Below are 16,645 nucleotides of genomic sequence, written 5' to 3'. Positions count from 1 at the left end.
ATTTTAAGGTGCACTCCAGATATAAGGGTGGCTATTCCAAATAATACACTTACAAAATACTGTACAGTAACATGGCAATTGTGAACTTCATTTGAACTTAATCGATATAGATTCCTAAAATCCCAAGAACGATTTTATACTAGTGAAAAAACGGCGCCATGAAGCTTCAAGTCCTTTGCGAATCTTTTGTTTTGGATCAAGATTTGTAAAAAAATCAGCAAAACTTTTTTCTGTCGTCAGATCAATAAAGGACTATATTATAAAAATGATTTAAAGATTTGATTTTTACTGATATTATAGATAGCACTTTAATGAAAACACTTACTATTGTTTTGTTGAACATGACATTTTTTGCGGTGTTCTCGTTGCATTTACACTGCTTTAACCAGCAGATGTCCACAGCGTTTCGAGAGCTTCGAAACAGTGAATCATTTTGAGAAGCATTCAGTTCAATTGGTTCGAGTCTGATTCAAGAACAAATGACTCTTATGAACCGGTTATTTTAACTTGTTATTGAATGGCTGCATCCAAAATCGTATACTTCCCTACTATAGTAGGCGAGAAACAGTATGTGATAAAAGTATGTCTGAATTCAAAGTACTAATAAAAGAGTATCAAGATGACCTACTTCCAGCGAGATTCTGAAGTTCGTATACGATGGACACTTTACAATCCCATGAGGCCACAGGAGAGGATTTGTGATCGACAGTGAAGTAACACAACGGGCGCTGGTTGGTCACATGATAATGACAACATGGCGAATGTAATATGTCTGGATTACATTCGTAGGCTACTACACACACTCATTCATACTATATAGAATGTACTTTTTTAGCAGTCGTGAAGTAAATACTTGTTCAAAATAAGTACCTACTCAAGAGAGTATGCGATTTTGGATGCAGCCAATAACTTAGTAGACACTTGAACTCAGGAGTCACTGTTTGAATCAGTGTTACGAATCCTTCACTGAATCCATGAGCGGTTACTAAATCAACCGAATCAGAGTGTTATTACTTCTAGTTATAGAATATAACAGCCTATGGATGTTTATCATATAATTTATCAACAAATGAAGCGAATAGGATCAATTTTGACATAATGATTTGATTTTTGTGACTACAGCTGCAGCCTCTATTGGTGATTATTGGTGGTTTCTTTCTGGTCAGTCATATTGTTTAAGAGCCAATTCATGATATATGATGTCATGATCACGATAGGGTATTATATTTCCCTTTATTCATTTTGTTCAGTTGATGCCTTCCTCTGGAAGCAATAGCTTTTTCCTGCTAGGAGAGCACACAACATATGGGATCTTTATTTATTTTTTCATTTTTCAGCACACTGGCCTCCTGTACAAACACATCCTCCACTATTATCCTGTCAGAATGTATATTTGAAAGAAAACTTTTACCTTATTTATCTCAAATGCAGACTAGTTTAGTATCTTTGTGAAGCTGAGCACATTTTTGAGATCTCTTCGAAACTCTACACTCGTAAAAATAAAGGTTCCTAAAAGGGGGATTTTGCAGTGATGCCATTGAAGAACCATTTTGGATTCCCCATAAAAGAACCTTTCAGTGAACAGTTTTTTTCTTAGTGTGAAGAACATGTTAAAAATCTAAAGAAACTTTTTCCACTCTAAAGAACCTTTAGTGGAATGGAAAGGTTCCATTGATGTCAAAGGTCCTTCATGGAACCACCAATGCCAATAAAGAACCGTTGTATTGGAAACACATTTGAGATTACTGGGGTCTTTTTCTCAGGTGAAAAATCAGGCCATTGGTAAAAAAAAAAAACTATATTTGCTGCCAAGGAGAAACAACTGAGATATTAAAGAGATCTCATTTGTGGTATTTCTTTCCTGTGGAGCGCCGCAGTGTGGATGCCCTATATTTTATGGTCCAATTGTCTGCATTTTTTATTAACATACTGTCTTACTCTGAAGGCAACTTGTAAAAGTGGAGCTCAACTGACATCCAGGTCATGCTGATGTGGGCCATAACACTTTTAATTTTGCAGACTCATTGTCAGCCACCAGCATCTCAGTCCAGAGCGCCCATGGTTTGCCAAAGCTTTTTAAACTTTAATTACTTAATAGTACTTCGATAAAGGTAATTACGGTAAATATATGGTTATTTGATTAAAAAAAAAAGAGGCCCTTGCTGTGAAAAGTGCCACACACACACAAACCCAAGTGATTGTCTGGTTCTTTTTTGGGGCATGTCGTATTGAAGCTTTGCTTGATCTCGTCATTTTACCAACCAAGCAAAAACACTCGGTCTATCACAGTATTGCAAAATCCACTTATCGGATTTACAAAGAGCTGTGTCCAAGGGCCAATCCCTCTAACAGCTTTTAATATCAACATAGTGCCACACGTTTATCTCTCATTTTCTATCTCACCGTCTCTCGTTTTCCTAATATGCTGACTTCCCCTTTCGTTTTGGCATTTAACTTCAGTTTATGACAAATATTTGTTGTAATGCAACGTGGGTCGCCACAAAATTTCTGATTTACACATGCACGCAAACCTACTGAGGTAAGAACTGGGATTAATTCCACAGATTTATGTAATTCCCTGGTGAGCCTGCTTTTGGCATCTTAAAGGGATAGTTCACCCAAAAGTTTTTTTTTTTATCACTATATTATCTATATTATAACTACTAAAACTTATATTGATTTTAGCCAAATATTTTAGTGCCAAACTTGCATTAGTCGTGTCTATCTAAAAAAAGACTTTGGTAATCTGTAGCTGTTGATTTGATAGACATGAACCCACAATCATGACCATGGCTGACTGATGCCCGTAAACAAGAAACAGACGGGTGCTCTCTACAGGAAGTGAAAGCAAGAGACCAACATCGATAGTCCGTCTCAGGCTGTGTGACATTTAGAGCTGTACATTTAGGTAATTTCAGGTGTTTAATGTATATGCACACAGCAGGAGGTGTAATGTCACAGATCATCTCATCCAAGATGCCAAACTGAACCAATTCATGGTTAATAAATTATCCCAAATTGAAAGCTATTCTTAGCCAGTCTGCCTACTGAACATACTAGCCTACCACAGCTCGCACCAAGTCCAGCTTTTTAATGCAAAAGTCAAGAAAATATGTTTTTCTGATATCCTTAAAATCCAAATCAAACCAGATCTGATGCATTTTGACAGGATCCATTAAAATTACACCCTCTTCAGTAAATGGGCTGCCATTAAAATAAACATCCTCTCTGTGTTGTCAGCGTCCCGATGTCTCGACAGATAAAAACCCTCTTAGGCTGTCAGTTATTTTATTTTTCTCGTTTCATCTCCAGCTTTTTAATAACACCGTTGATACATGCTGACTTCTTGGTAACTTATGTATTCTAATTTCTAACTTTATTATGGACAAATATTTTGGTTGTCCTGAAAATTACCATGTTTGTTTGTCTTTTTGCATTTTTGTTAATTTTTGTGAAATTACGATTGATGGACAGTTCATAATTTTTATTTTTTTTATTTTTTTATATAATTCATTAAATAAATTCTATAAATAATGTGAATATTATAATAAATATTGAAATGTTTATTTCAATCTTAGTTTAGTTTATAATTTTTCTTTTTTAAATGTGACTTAATATAGAACAAATTTAAAAGTTGAAAAAAAGTTGTTATTTATAGTTCTTTTTAATTATAAAACCACAATTATCTCTATTTCTTAGTCCATCAAATCCTTTTCTTCCTTATTTTTCCAGATGTTTATTATGCAACAGCTTTTTTTGTTTAGACCCGCATCATTTCAGTTACTGAAACACTGCTTAATTCAGAATCCTGTTGGCTTTACCATGATTTTTTATGATAATCTAATCCTCTAATCTTGTTATGTTGATGGCTGTGTGAGTTGAGCAACATGCACAGATGTAATCTCACCCGTTTACTCCTGGTGTCTGTTATTTGTGTTGTTTCCTAGGCTGCTGATAGTCTGAATGCTGGGAAGGAGCTGCAGAGCCACACACTGATTTACTCTATGTAAAACTGTAGCAGCTCCTGCTCTAAAAACGGTCCCACTTTTAGGACATTGGTTGCCACACGAGAGAGTCTCCTTCGAGTCGGCCTATTTAAACACGTCCTACACTGAACTCAGACTGGGTTATACAACAGTCTGGAGATTAGTCAATGAGTGAGTTTATATATGTGCAACAAAACACTGATAACTATGAAACATCAGCTTATTGTGAAGCCAGACAATGACTGCATACCTCACTGACTTTCATCGTATGGACAAAAAGAAGACTTTGTATCCACACAAAAAAAGAAAGTCATACAGGTTTAGAATGACATTGGGGTGAATAAATGATGACAGAAGTTAAAGTTGCCCTATTATGCTATTTTAAAGGTTCCTCATTTTGTTTTGGAGGTCTCCTAATAGATTTACATGCATCAAAGGTAAAAAATAAATTAGAAAAAACACTAATTTTCTCATATTATATATTGCACATCACATTTCTCAAAGAGTCCGAAAACGGTTTTGTTCTAAACCCTTCGTTACCGAGAGCCTACTCTTCTCTGATTGGTCAGATGGCCAAGTCTGTTGTGATTGGTCTACCACTTACTGCAAGTGTTGGAGGCTTCCTCAGCACTTAATACACAGTGATACAAACAGTAACGATGGCTTCATTTTTTTCGTATCAATTCCAGTACGAGTCCTCATGTTTTTGAAGTGGAGGCAAAGTGGATTCGCAGCGCTGAAAACATCGTCTTCTCGACATGTCGACAACATGAACCAAACTCTTCCAGTCTCAGCTACAACTACAGTGTTTGAGGGCTGGGCAAAGTAGATGTCATTCGTGGGCAGCCAATGAAGACAATAGGCTAGGATTATGCAAATTTATTACGTTGCATAGGTATGCAACAGGAAGTGAGACTGGGATCGCTGACGACTCGTTACAGTCAGTTCTGATTTGATTCTTTCTTTTAGGAGACAATACCTTTATTTGTTGTGCACTTTGATCTTTAAAACTGTGCAGACATTTTTACATTTACAAACATCTATATTACACTCTACATTAAAGGTAATATCTGAATAAGGGCACTTTAAGGTTTAGCATGTATATTATGTCCAGTGTCGCCAACTATTTTCAATGGAAAGTAGCTAAAGCCTGCTCAAAAACTTGCTAAATGTTGCTAGATTATGCAATGCGTTTTCTCTCCTAATTCATGCTCACGTACTGTATTATAATATAATATATTGGCAAATGTCCAATAAAGATGTTCTCATTTACATATTTTCTGTCAGGCGACGGAGTGATTGACGTGTTAACCAGCAAACCACCAAAAAGTCACTAGATTCGAAAAAAGCCGATAATGGGGTCTGAAAAGTCACTATTGCAACACTGATTATGCCCAAGTGCACAGGTGTGATGTAGTAATATGAGTGAATCTGTGCAGAAATGGACACAGCGTGTTCTGTCATAATGTTGAGCAAAATCAGTCTTTATCGAGCTCTAATGTGAGTTGCTCCAAAATAGGCCCAGACCACCTGTGTGTTTACATGTGCAATCAGTGCGCCACTTGCTGAGACACACCGCACCACAGGACAGCAGCAGCAGCTTTCACATCCTGTGGATAACACATTTGTGAAGCGAGCTGACTTCACTCTCACATTCTGTTTCAACTTTGGACTCAGAATGCAAGTTGGACCCAAGAAAGTACCAAACAAATTTTCTTTTCATGGTAATATTAGTAAATGACCATTGACACATTGATAAATAAATATTAATATTAATTATTTTCAATTAATTGAAATGTGTTTATTTATAGAAAATAAATTGATCAATGTTAACTTTGAAAGACTTTTGAACAACTCAACAGGCTTTTTTTTTATCGTTTAACTGAGTTTGGTTTCTAAATGCATGCCGAATTTCAATGATTTGAGGGAGCGGAACATAGCCCTTAAATTCGTCCTAATTTCGTCAATTTAATTGAGAATATACCTGATTAGCACATCTGGTTTAATGGCACAGAATTATCGCTCTCTTCAGGTTTGTTACAGAGTAATAAAATATTTTACACATTGAGTGTGTACAACATGGCCGCACATCTGAAATGCATTGGTAAACCATTCAAATCTTTATAGTATGACTTAATTTGAAATAGCATACTACTATTCCACTCCTATATCTTAATTATTTCTCCTATATCTTAATATGTCAGAAATAGCAAGAGTAATATGTTCAGAATCAAATAACTGCCTATTGCTTACTACATATTGCTGTATGTGTAACCGAGGCAAGCTAGTAAGAGCTAGTAAACCTCACTCCCCTGGCCTCAAGAGGTGCACTAGCGACTGACGCAAGAGACTACTACGGTCTTTAGCGTCCTTGTTAGCACGCCCGCCTTCCATGCCGCAGACGCCAGTTCGAATCCCTCTCGGAGCGTGTCGAGTAGGACCGGTTACATTTGGTGGCGTGACACAGATGGGAGTGAAGTTTGGAGGGGGAAATTTAACGGATCCCGCTCGGAGCAGGTCGACTGCTTTTTATTTTTAAACAGTATGCATAACAGAATGCGTTATGCAATGATATAAATTTAAAACATTATTCTGCTACATTTCTGTCAGGATTATTTTGTGAGTGGCATCTAAAATGGTTATTTTGAATTATTGATCCTTTTGATTGTCATATTTTGCACAATGTGCTAAAAAATAACTTGGCTTTAGCAGATATTATTGGCCACAATGGAAAGGGAAGGTCAAGTTGGGTGCATTGCATTGTGGGATACAGCATCCCACGCAGTCTCCTGTATTATATACTCACATTGTAGTAAACCTATATACTGCAGAAATTGCTGTCCTATTATTGTTAACTATTAAAAATCTTTTCGGTAATTGAAATAAAGCTGAAATAAAAATATAAATTATTAAATGGAAAAACTTAACTTAAAGTTGCCTAATATTAATAAATACTATAATAAATAATACTAAAATAACACTGAGAAGGAATAGCCTTTCCCAAAGTTTCTACCCTCACAGTGTGTCCCGAAGATCAACGCCCACAAAAATAGAGGGAACAGTTCTTTCTGTCCTAATAATAATCAATTAATAAAGGGTTGATGATGGATAAATTACATGAGCATTGTTTTTTAACTGTTTCCCCTCCCTCTCTGCCATTACCTTCAACATTTACAGAGGTCATCACCTTGCAATCAGGTAGCTGGTGTGTGTGTGTTTCTTGTCATCAAACAGCGCAAAGTAATTAAATAGGTACCCAGGAGACACAATTCTCAAGCAGAACGAAATGAGGATGTCTCTGCCGATGTGTCCTTGTGACATCTTTGGTGGAACGGTGGAACAGTAGAAGGAAGCGAGAGAAAGAGAGGGAGAGGTACGGCTGCATCTGGATGTTGAGCACTTGCTGATGTTGTGGGATTTGGGAGAGGAGCTAACATAAATCATTCCGGTGTAATTTGCGCTTACACTGGCTGTCTACAGTAAAGGTCGAGCACTCTCTTGGTCTCGCTCTTCATGTTGGTGATAGTGAAAAGCAAAGTAGGGAGGAGAAACTGTGGTTTTGTTTGTTGCTGTCTGAGGTGCAGATGTTTTAGTCTGGTCTCATTTGACAATGGTTCGTCTTTGAGAGCCACTGACCTCCTCTAGCACCACTCTCATCAGCACCATCTTTCCCCCTTCACATCTCTAGAAACGTCTTCAGCCGGAAGCTGCTCTTTTTTTATTATTCATTTGATTTTTATTTATTTATTATTATTCTTTCTGTGCTCTTGTGTTCCACAAATGTTGCTAAATTTAATTTATTAGAATTATATTATTTATTTTTAAATATTATATAGATTATTATCTATTGATCGATCGATCTATCTTCTTTCTTTCTTAGGCCAGAAACAAGTACACAAACATACATAGACTGTGTGCACTCCTTGGATCAATGTCATTTAACCAGATGTGCTACTATTTAGCTAGCTAGATATATAAAAAAATTTTTTTTTTTGCATGATTCAAGTAGTTATTCTGTAACGAAACAAGCTGATCTGAAAACAAATTGACAGTTTGCACTTTAAAGTGCACTACCGGTAATGCCCATGCCTGCTATAGCACCTCTTGAGGTAATGCTGAGAATGCAGTGCGTATGTTGAGTTGTTGGTTACGTGAAACCACGCTTGCATTGAAGCTTTGCATCATGGGCATAGGAAGCGTGACATCCGACCTTGGTCAGGCTTTGGTCAGTCTCTATTAAGCACATTTAACTTTTATGTAGTAAACCTACATATTCACACACTATGACTACAGAGAGCAGCAATGGCAACGAGATACATCCATAGACTGCAAAAGGATAGATCACACGCAAATTGTTAGGGCTGAGCTGAGCTGGGTCTTTTATGCGTTAAACTTTACAATAAACACGTTGAAAATGCTTTATAAACGCGATATTTGAAAGTAGGCTTTTATAAAGCACATAAAAAAGTGAAAAATTACTCACCCTCTGCTTCAAAACAGACATCCCTTGGTCTGTTATCCGCCAAAATGCAGATTCGTCACATGACAACTTCTTGCTTAAAGGAGAAGTTCACTTTCAAACAAACTTTTGCTGATAATTTACTCACCCCCATGTCATCCAAGATGTCCATGTCTTTCTTTCTTCAGTCGCAAAGAAATTAAGGTTTTTGATGAAAACATTCCAGGATTTCCCCCCATGTAATGGATTCTATTGGGACCCAAACGGTAGAAGGTCCAAATGACAGTTTAAGTGCAGCTTCAAAGGGCTTTAAACGATACCAGACGATGAATAAGGGTCTTATCTAGCGAAACGATCGGTCATTTCCAAAATAAATAAAAAAGTTTAAGTTTTATAAGCACAAACGCTCGCCTTGCTCTGTTCTGTGATGCGCGTTCGTGACGTCACGTAATACGCAATTACGTTGAAAAGGTCACGCTTGACGTGTTTACAAATGTGCGGAAGGAGGACCATATACACATTTTCAAATGTATTTGTGTCAGTTTATCGTTTAAAATGCCCATTTCGTGTGCGTATCCTCGGTGTTTTAATATTAAAAAGCCAAAAAGAACATTTTCTTCAGGACAGAAATTTTTCAAGCGTGACCTTTTCAACGTAATTGCGTATTACGTGACGTCACGAACGCGCATCACAGAACAGAGCAAGGCGAACATTTGTGCTTATAAAACTTAAACTTTTTTATTTATTTTGGAAATGACCGATCGTTTCGCTAGATAAGACCCTTATTCATCGTCTGGTATCGTTTAAAGCCCTTTGAAGCTGCACTTAAACTGTCATTTGGACCTTCTACCGTTTGGGTCCCAATAGAATCCATTACATGGGGGGAAATCCTGGAATGTTTTCATCAAAAACCTTAATTTCTTTGCGACTGAAGAAAGAAAGACATGGACATCTTGGATGACATGGGGGTGAGTAAATTATCAGCAAAAGTTTGTTTGAAAGTGAACTTCTCCTTTAAATGAGATTGGGGAGACGTTAGTTTGATTGGATGTATTAATTTATTTAGAAATTAACAATTCAACATTTATTTAAATATTTAAATTATATTTACTGTCTTTACTTTAGAGTTGAAAATATCATTTGTTTGTTTAAAAAAAGAAAAGTAGCTTTCATTCCCGTTAAAATTCAAAGATGGCGCTGCTGTGAATAGGTCTATGGTTTACATGTGTACTTCAGTATGTTTTGGTCCTGACACACACAAAGGCAGCATATTGTGATTTTGTTTCGGTTTTGAAGTAGAAAGCAGTACATAACATTGGATTCACATGAACTTTGTAGGCTATTTGTCCACTGATAATTTGCTTGGACCATAGACTGTATAAAAAAATAGGTCTGGACCTACAGGAAATAAATCTTCACCAAACGGTTATGTTTACAGTAATGACTGAATTGGAACAACTGGTTTGCGCACACAAACATATTCACCCTAAAAATGCATATTACTCACAGACTGCACATCTCCACAGAATCATGTATCAGACTGACCTAGAAAACAGGAAAGCCATCATCATCCTCTGCCGCCTCTACAAAGAAAAGAGCTCAAAGGAATGTAGCCGCCACCTGCCCTTGACATAAGCAAAGCACATAATGATCATAGAGCTCCATTGTTTTTATATATTATATATATAGATATGTAATAGTATTGTTACTGTTGAAAATGTTTCAACAGTATCAGAAGAAATGGGCTATTTAGGAAGATGCCTTGCAGTACAAGTGTTATTCACAGCAGATGCTATATGTCTCACAAACACCTGCTAAGGCCACCCTCTCTTGTTCCTGTAGTAACCTCATTTGTTGGTGCCTGCTCACCTACTGGGTTGGTTTTGAGCACATCCAAGGACACAGATGCATGCAGGCTGTCTCTATTTACCAGTGACTACCAGAGAGAGAAAAGCAAATAACGCAGCCAGCTGTTTACCACCGAGGGCCCAGTACCTGCTGGTATAAATGTGAATTAATTTTACCAGGACATGCTGAGTCAGAAAGCAATTTACAGATGACGTCCCACCACTATATATCTCTGGGAGGGCTGCGGGGCAGGCGTGTCTTATGGGATAAGCATTGACGATTTAGATCAAAGATGGATATGTATAAATAAATTCACAATATTGCCTTTAGGGGCTGCTGAATATTTCATTTTGTATTGATTATTCTTTGCATTGCAAAATCAAAATTGTGGTTTTGATAACAAATTGTATGGGATACTGTACTATCCTCACTATGTGTTTAATGTAGATTTAGGTTTAGATTTAGGCTCCATCATTTACTGCTGACATGCGATGAGTAAAACTACAAAATAGAAAATGCTAATGCTAATCACAATAAGACCATAACATGCATTAATAAAGAAAATAAGGTTTCTTTTTCCTTAATTGCATCTCTGGTGTTTCAGTCTATAAAGTATTTGATTGATTTCAATTAAGTAATGGGCCAGTAATGATATCTGTATAATGACATTAAGTAATGATTTCAGGTTCAGTCTGGTCTAGCATATTTACTGCCCCTCTCTCTGTTTAACAAGTGACACACTTGACACACTTAGCCTGCCCTTCATCCTCCAGGTTTTAATGATTAGCCGAGGATATCAGACATGAAAGACACGACATCGTCCGCAGAGCCCCAATTTCTATATTAACTGGCAGCAGGCTGCTCCATTTTCAGCAATCTAGGTTGATGTGTACTGGAGGAAACCGATGGCACTCTTAAAACGAGTGCCAAGAACTTGTGGTTGGCAACTGCAGTGAGGAACAGAACAGAGAGTTTCTGCACAAGTCATCACATAATAAGTCAATGCACTTGCATTTGTCAGATATAAGAATCAGATTAGTAAAAAATATAATACACAACGTGACATCAAATCTAATGATTTCATTTGTGCTAAGGAGGTTCTTCAGACTAACGCCTGTTTTTTAATACACCTTGTCACTTATCGATTATTGTTTATTATTGTTTTTAAGTCAGATCTTTCATAGCATTTCATGCTCACCTTTTCCCCCTGTAAAATGCTGAAGTGCAACTAATGCAACAACACTCTGATCTTCAAATTAAAAAAATACAAGCATGTGAAAGCATTATGCACATATTCATTACAAAATATTTTTTTAAGTTGTAAATAAAACAAGGATTATTCGAGTACATTTTACAAGAAAATACCATTTCATTCTTTCTACATAAAAATTTCCCATTTAATTTGAGGTTACTTGCCATTTCTTTGTATTTATTTGTGAAATGTACTAGTAATTTTGAGGGGGAAAATATCAAATTAAAAACTAATTTGCTGTTTTTTATTATTTTGTGAAGTAAATATTGAGTTGCACCCTTTGTTGCAGCTGCAGGTGCAAAGGATTATGAGAAATACAAAGTTCTGTCATTAAACACAAGATGGCGCAGGCTGATAGGTCCTCAACTCAAAATGCCTTCAATCACGTCTTTCTCTATAGTGCACAGCTGATTGGTTCCTGTAATATCAGCAGCCAATGAGCTCGCTGCTCAACCTTCAAATACTGGTCAGCATTTTCTGTAGCAGTTGCAGCATGCTTTCAGAAACCCTCCACCTTCCCCAGCTCCACCTGTATCTACTATATGAGTAATTCATGTATGCTGTATTGTAGGCAGCATGTCTTACTTGTTCACAGCATGTGTCTGAATGTCTGCTCTGTAGCAGCAGCAGCAATAACAGCAGCAGCAGATCTATTTTGCCAAGACCAAACATATCAACATTGTCATATCCATTACTATGCCAAACAATCCGAGAGTTGTCTTGACAGAAATGGTACAAAAAAAAAATCAGTAACATATGCCAAAAAAAGCCATATGCTTCGACTGAAATATAAGCCATTAATCAGCAATGCGCTAACACCGATTCCAAATGTAGAAAGTAACACCCTGGCAACCAATCAGAACACTCAAGCAACTGAATAGCAACGTGTTGACAACCACAGTGATTGAGTTTTGCATCAGCAGGCACAATTCACTTTTCTTCAGAAAATCTAGTTTCGCATCCACGTTCCATGCACAGATGATATATGCCATTCTGCTGTGCTTCACTCCTTCCTTTGAATTGTTTGGCTGTCAGTAATTTGTGTTAATTTCTAACAAGGGAGTGATTAGGAGCTAAAAATGGCATGCTAGCATAAAAGCTATATCATGTGCTAGTATAGTTCTGTTCTCTCTCCATGGCATGCATAGTAAAGAATCTCCACCTCTCTCCATTGTGTAGCTGAACAATTCATGTCTGCTATTGTCCAAAACTATTATGTTCGCTCTCCAACATGAGAGGCAAACAGTGCGTCTTCTGAGGCTTGAATACAACCAAGACGAAAAAAGACTAAAGTGAAAAGTCTGCTTAGACCACTAGCATCATCCACAATAGGCCTACTTCATAACTGGATTTGTACTTCTTCTAAGGAAAATGTGAGGGTTATTTGACTGTGCAAAAGCCACTGCCACAATGCTATGGTGTTGTGAATGGGTTCCAGGATGTTGCTAAATGGATGTTAAGGTATTCAGAGTGGATTTAGTGCATTATTATGTGGTTGCCAGAGAAACTGCAGCCATCTTTAGAATTTTGTCTTTGAACTTCGTTTTTGCGGTAGTTCTGTATATTTCAATGGCATTGCTTTTGAAGAGTAATTAGCTGGCGAAGTGGATTTACTTATTGTAGAGTTACTGAAAGTTATCATGAGCATTGTAAAGTTTGAGGCGGATGTCATATCAAATGTCAGTAGACCGGGAAGATTTTAAAACGAGAGGTTCATTCATAAATCCGTAAGATATTACCTTCATGCTGTGGAAATACAAACCGGAAGACAGAACACAACGAGCGCCATGCGGAAAGGGGGCGGGGCTACATGTGTGTGTGTGTGTGTATATGTATATATATATATATATATATATATATATATATAAGATTTGAACTTAGGCCTACATTTAGGCTTGAACTCAAACTTGAATGAAAATTAAGATAAAAATATAAAAATAAAAGCTCATTCAAATATACAGGTAATACTAATATAACACGGGTTTGTGTTCCTAACCCTGAATAGCTTTTGTGCAGAGCTTTCATTAACAACAGCAACAACAACAACACATAGAGGCGTACTTTGTCTTTGATTTATGAATAGGTAACCAAGTCAGCATCAACACATCCTTCCATTGCTTAACAAATAAATCTGCTTGAACATGCCTTAAGCAGGTCTGTATAGATTTCCCTGGAGACTCAAAGCTATTGATATTATTCTCAAGTCCCTTCAGGGAACACAGACTCGTCACTGTACAGCAGCCAGCCTCTTTTGTGCTGGATTCTTTTTTTTAGGTTTATTTCAAGACATTTCCATGCATTAGGCTTTCAAAAGAACTGTTTTCCCCTCATTTATATAATTTATACATCTACTAATTTTAGACATTTGGCTTCAGAATGTGTTGTTGATGGGTATTAAAAGATAAGCTTAAATTATTAATGAGCTCATAATAATAAAGAGCTAATTTAAAAATGACCATGTTCAGTTATTCCATGCTGTCTTTTTCTCTCATCTGGGTTGCTGTCCCAAAATAACCCATCCTCATTTTGGGTCTGAGTCATATATGATAATAGCATCGCTGAAAAGCTTTCAATTGGTCGCATGAAACATTCTTTCACATTGCAGTATCTGTTTAATTGAACAATAAGTTGTTGTTTTTTCACAAATACAGGAGAAAATAAATCAAATTTGGTTACATTAGTTTGTTGTAGGCCTACGAGCGGATGACTGAGAATGTTGTAATTTCTCATATGCATGCATAAAATTACAAAGAGGACATTGTTCGCAAAAAAATATGCATTACTTGCATGTGATTTACCTCAGTGTGAAAGGTTAAAGGCCATCTTGATCATTGCAATTCTAAATTAATGAAGTGAATGATTAATTGATTGCCTGATGGAAACTTTTTTTTCTGCAGATAATCACAAAATCGTTAATATTATTGATTATATGATCCGTAATTGATAAGTCATGTGCTTGAAAACAATCCCAGCTAACAGAGACTCCAACTATTTATTTCAGTAACATTCTTAGAACATTCGTTCAGAGTGCCGTCTTTAATAATTCTCTCAAAATGTTAGCATAAACACATTATTTATACATCATCATGGAATGTTAGTTGGACATTCATTTAATGTTTTTTAAATGTTACTACTTGTTGCAGAACATTCACATATTTAAAAGTAACAGTTGCACTTTATTTTACAGTGCGTGCACTTACAGTGTAGTTACCTAAGAAAGTACTCGTTAACAAGGTAACTATGGGTTAAGGTTAGGTTTTTAGGGGAACAGGACTGTAAAATAAAGTGCTACCAAAGTAACGTTCCAATTATGTTTGCAAAGATTTTTTTGTTATTTTAAACATAATAAATTGACGTTTTGAATGTTGAGAGAACATGTAGAAATACTGTTTTCATAACTTAATTGGAACAATTGCTCAATGTTCTTTTTTTCTAAGATACATAAATCATGTCAAATACAAGATTGCAGCTTAAATTCAAAAGGTCTTTGCATGCTTATTTTGATTACATTATACACATATCAAAGCTCTAGCTGAAGTGGAACACAATACAGAAATATCTTCAACATAATTTTCATATATCATCAGACTTGATTATTATGCATGATGCGATTGCATGTATGTGCAAGTATTAACAAATGAAAAGGTTGTGTGTCTTCTGTCTTGACATCATACATCTATTAAAAAAATGGCATTTGCCATTAAGCAGTAATTGCATTGAAATTCCTCCTGGAGCAACTTCATATTTTTCAAGGGGCAAATTGCTGCTAGTAGATTGTGATCTTAGCATTGCTCTCATTTCGAATTCACGCCTACTTTGGGGTTAAACTGGCAAACTTTATTCTGTCTGAGAATGTATTTGTAGAATGTAACATTTTGTTTATCAAAAGCAACTATACCAGCCTGCCCTGCTGTAGAGAGATCTACACTACACCCTACTGGTGACTTCTGTGCATGACAAGATCTGGCAGGTTTGATTTGGGTTTCAATGTTATTAAACCCTGGGTTTAAAGGGATAGTTCACCAAAAAATTAAGATATTTAGAGGAATGTCGGTTAGCACACAGTTGATGGTCCCCATTGACTACCATAGTATGGCGAAAAAAAATACTATGGAAGCCATAAACTGTTTGGTTACTGACATTTTTCAAAATATTTTCTTTTGTGTTCAGCAGAAGAAAGAAACTCATACAGGTTTGGACAACTTTGGGTGAATAAATTATGACAGAATTTTTTGGGTGAACTATCCCTTTAACTGGGTTGTCTTATATTTTTGGCCTATTTAAAATAAGATGAAAATGTCTTTGTTATCATTGTACTTCAATAAAGATGCATAAGGCCAAATAATTCTAGAGAATTTGTTGATGTGTATTGTTGATACTGAAGTGTTTATATGTAAAAAGTTATGATGTAAAATAAGGAATTTATAGGCCTACTTAAGATTCTGCACTATTTCCAAGTCATGATTCAAGTGATTGATCACTTGACTTTTCCTCATCAAAGTACAAGAAGCTCTTTTGAATATTATCAAATCAATTTTTTTGGCCTATTTAGCCTATTTTTTTGTGTCATTGATTTTCACTTCTTTTTATTTTAATTATTAATTGAACTCTTACTGTTTTCTTATTTTTATTAAATGGCTTTTTATATTGTTTTATATACTCTTTCTGACGTGAATCACTTTGAGCTGCATTTTATGTGTGGAAAGTGCTAGCTACTAAACAAATCAAAAGTAGGCCCTACTAATAAATATTCAATAGGCCTACTCATAAATACTATTAACGAAAGCAGAAATAAGAGATTGTCTCTCAAAGGCCTTGTACTTGTTTTAGAATGAATGTGCACTGGAGGAAGGAGGAATCATGCGCATTATTAGACAGTCTGAGTGGAGTAAACATCTTCTTCTGTTATTATTAATCTCACAAGTGAACCCAAACGTTCTGACGATTCCATTTCGAATTCAGCAAGCTGTCGAGCGCCTCCTGGCAACGGTTGCTATGGTGACTAACTACGTCACGCACGACTTCGGTTACCATGGTCCTTGTGACGTGAGGGACCGTGTAAAACAGTGTAGGAAACCCCGGATAGCGGTTACCATGGAT

At 36.3% G+C, this 16,645-nt stretch overlaps 1 protein-coding gene across 1 annotated transcript in view; it reads right to left on the bottom strand.

The window, feature by feature from the left end:
• rims4 (regulating synaptic membrane exocytosis 4) overlaps positions 1-8,517 on the bottom strand; it is a 49,734-nt gene extending 41,217 nt beyond the window's left edge. Inside the window, exon 1 of the mRNA XM_084128386.1 lies at positions 8,470-8,517. The gene's annotated coding sequence lies outside the window, so the exon portion shown is untranslated. The remainder of the gene's footprint in view (positions 1-8,469) is intronic.
• Between the last annotated feature and the right edge of the window lie 8,128 nt (positions 8,518-16,645).

Source organism: Abramis brama, assembly GCF_963993115.1.
Source record: "Abramis brama genome assembly, chromosome: 11".
NCBI classification, from domain to species: domain Eukaryota; kingdom Metazoa; phylum Chordata; class Actinopteri; order Cypriniformes; family Leuciscidae; genus Abramis; species Abramis brama.
The sequence above is the reverse complement of the archived record's forward strand: the minus strand, read 5'-3'. Positions and strand labels throughout refer to the sequence as shown.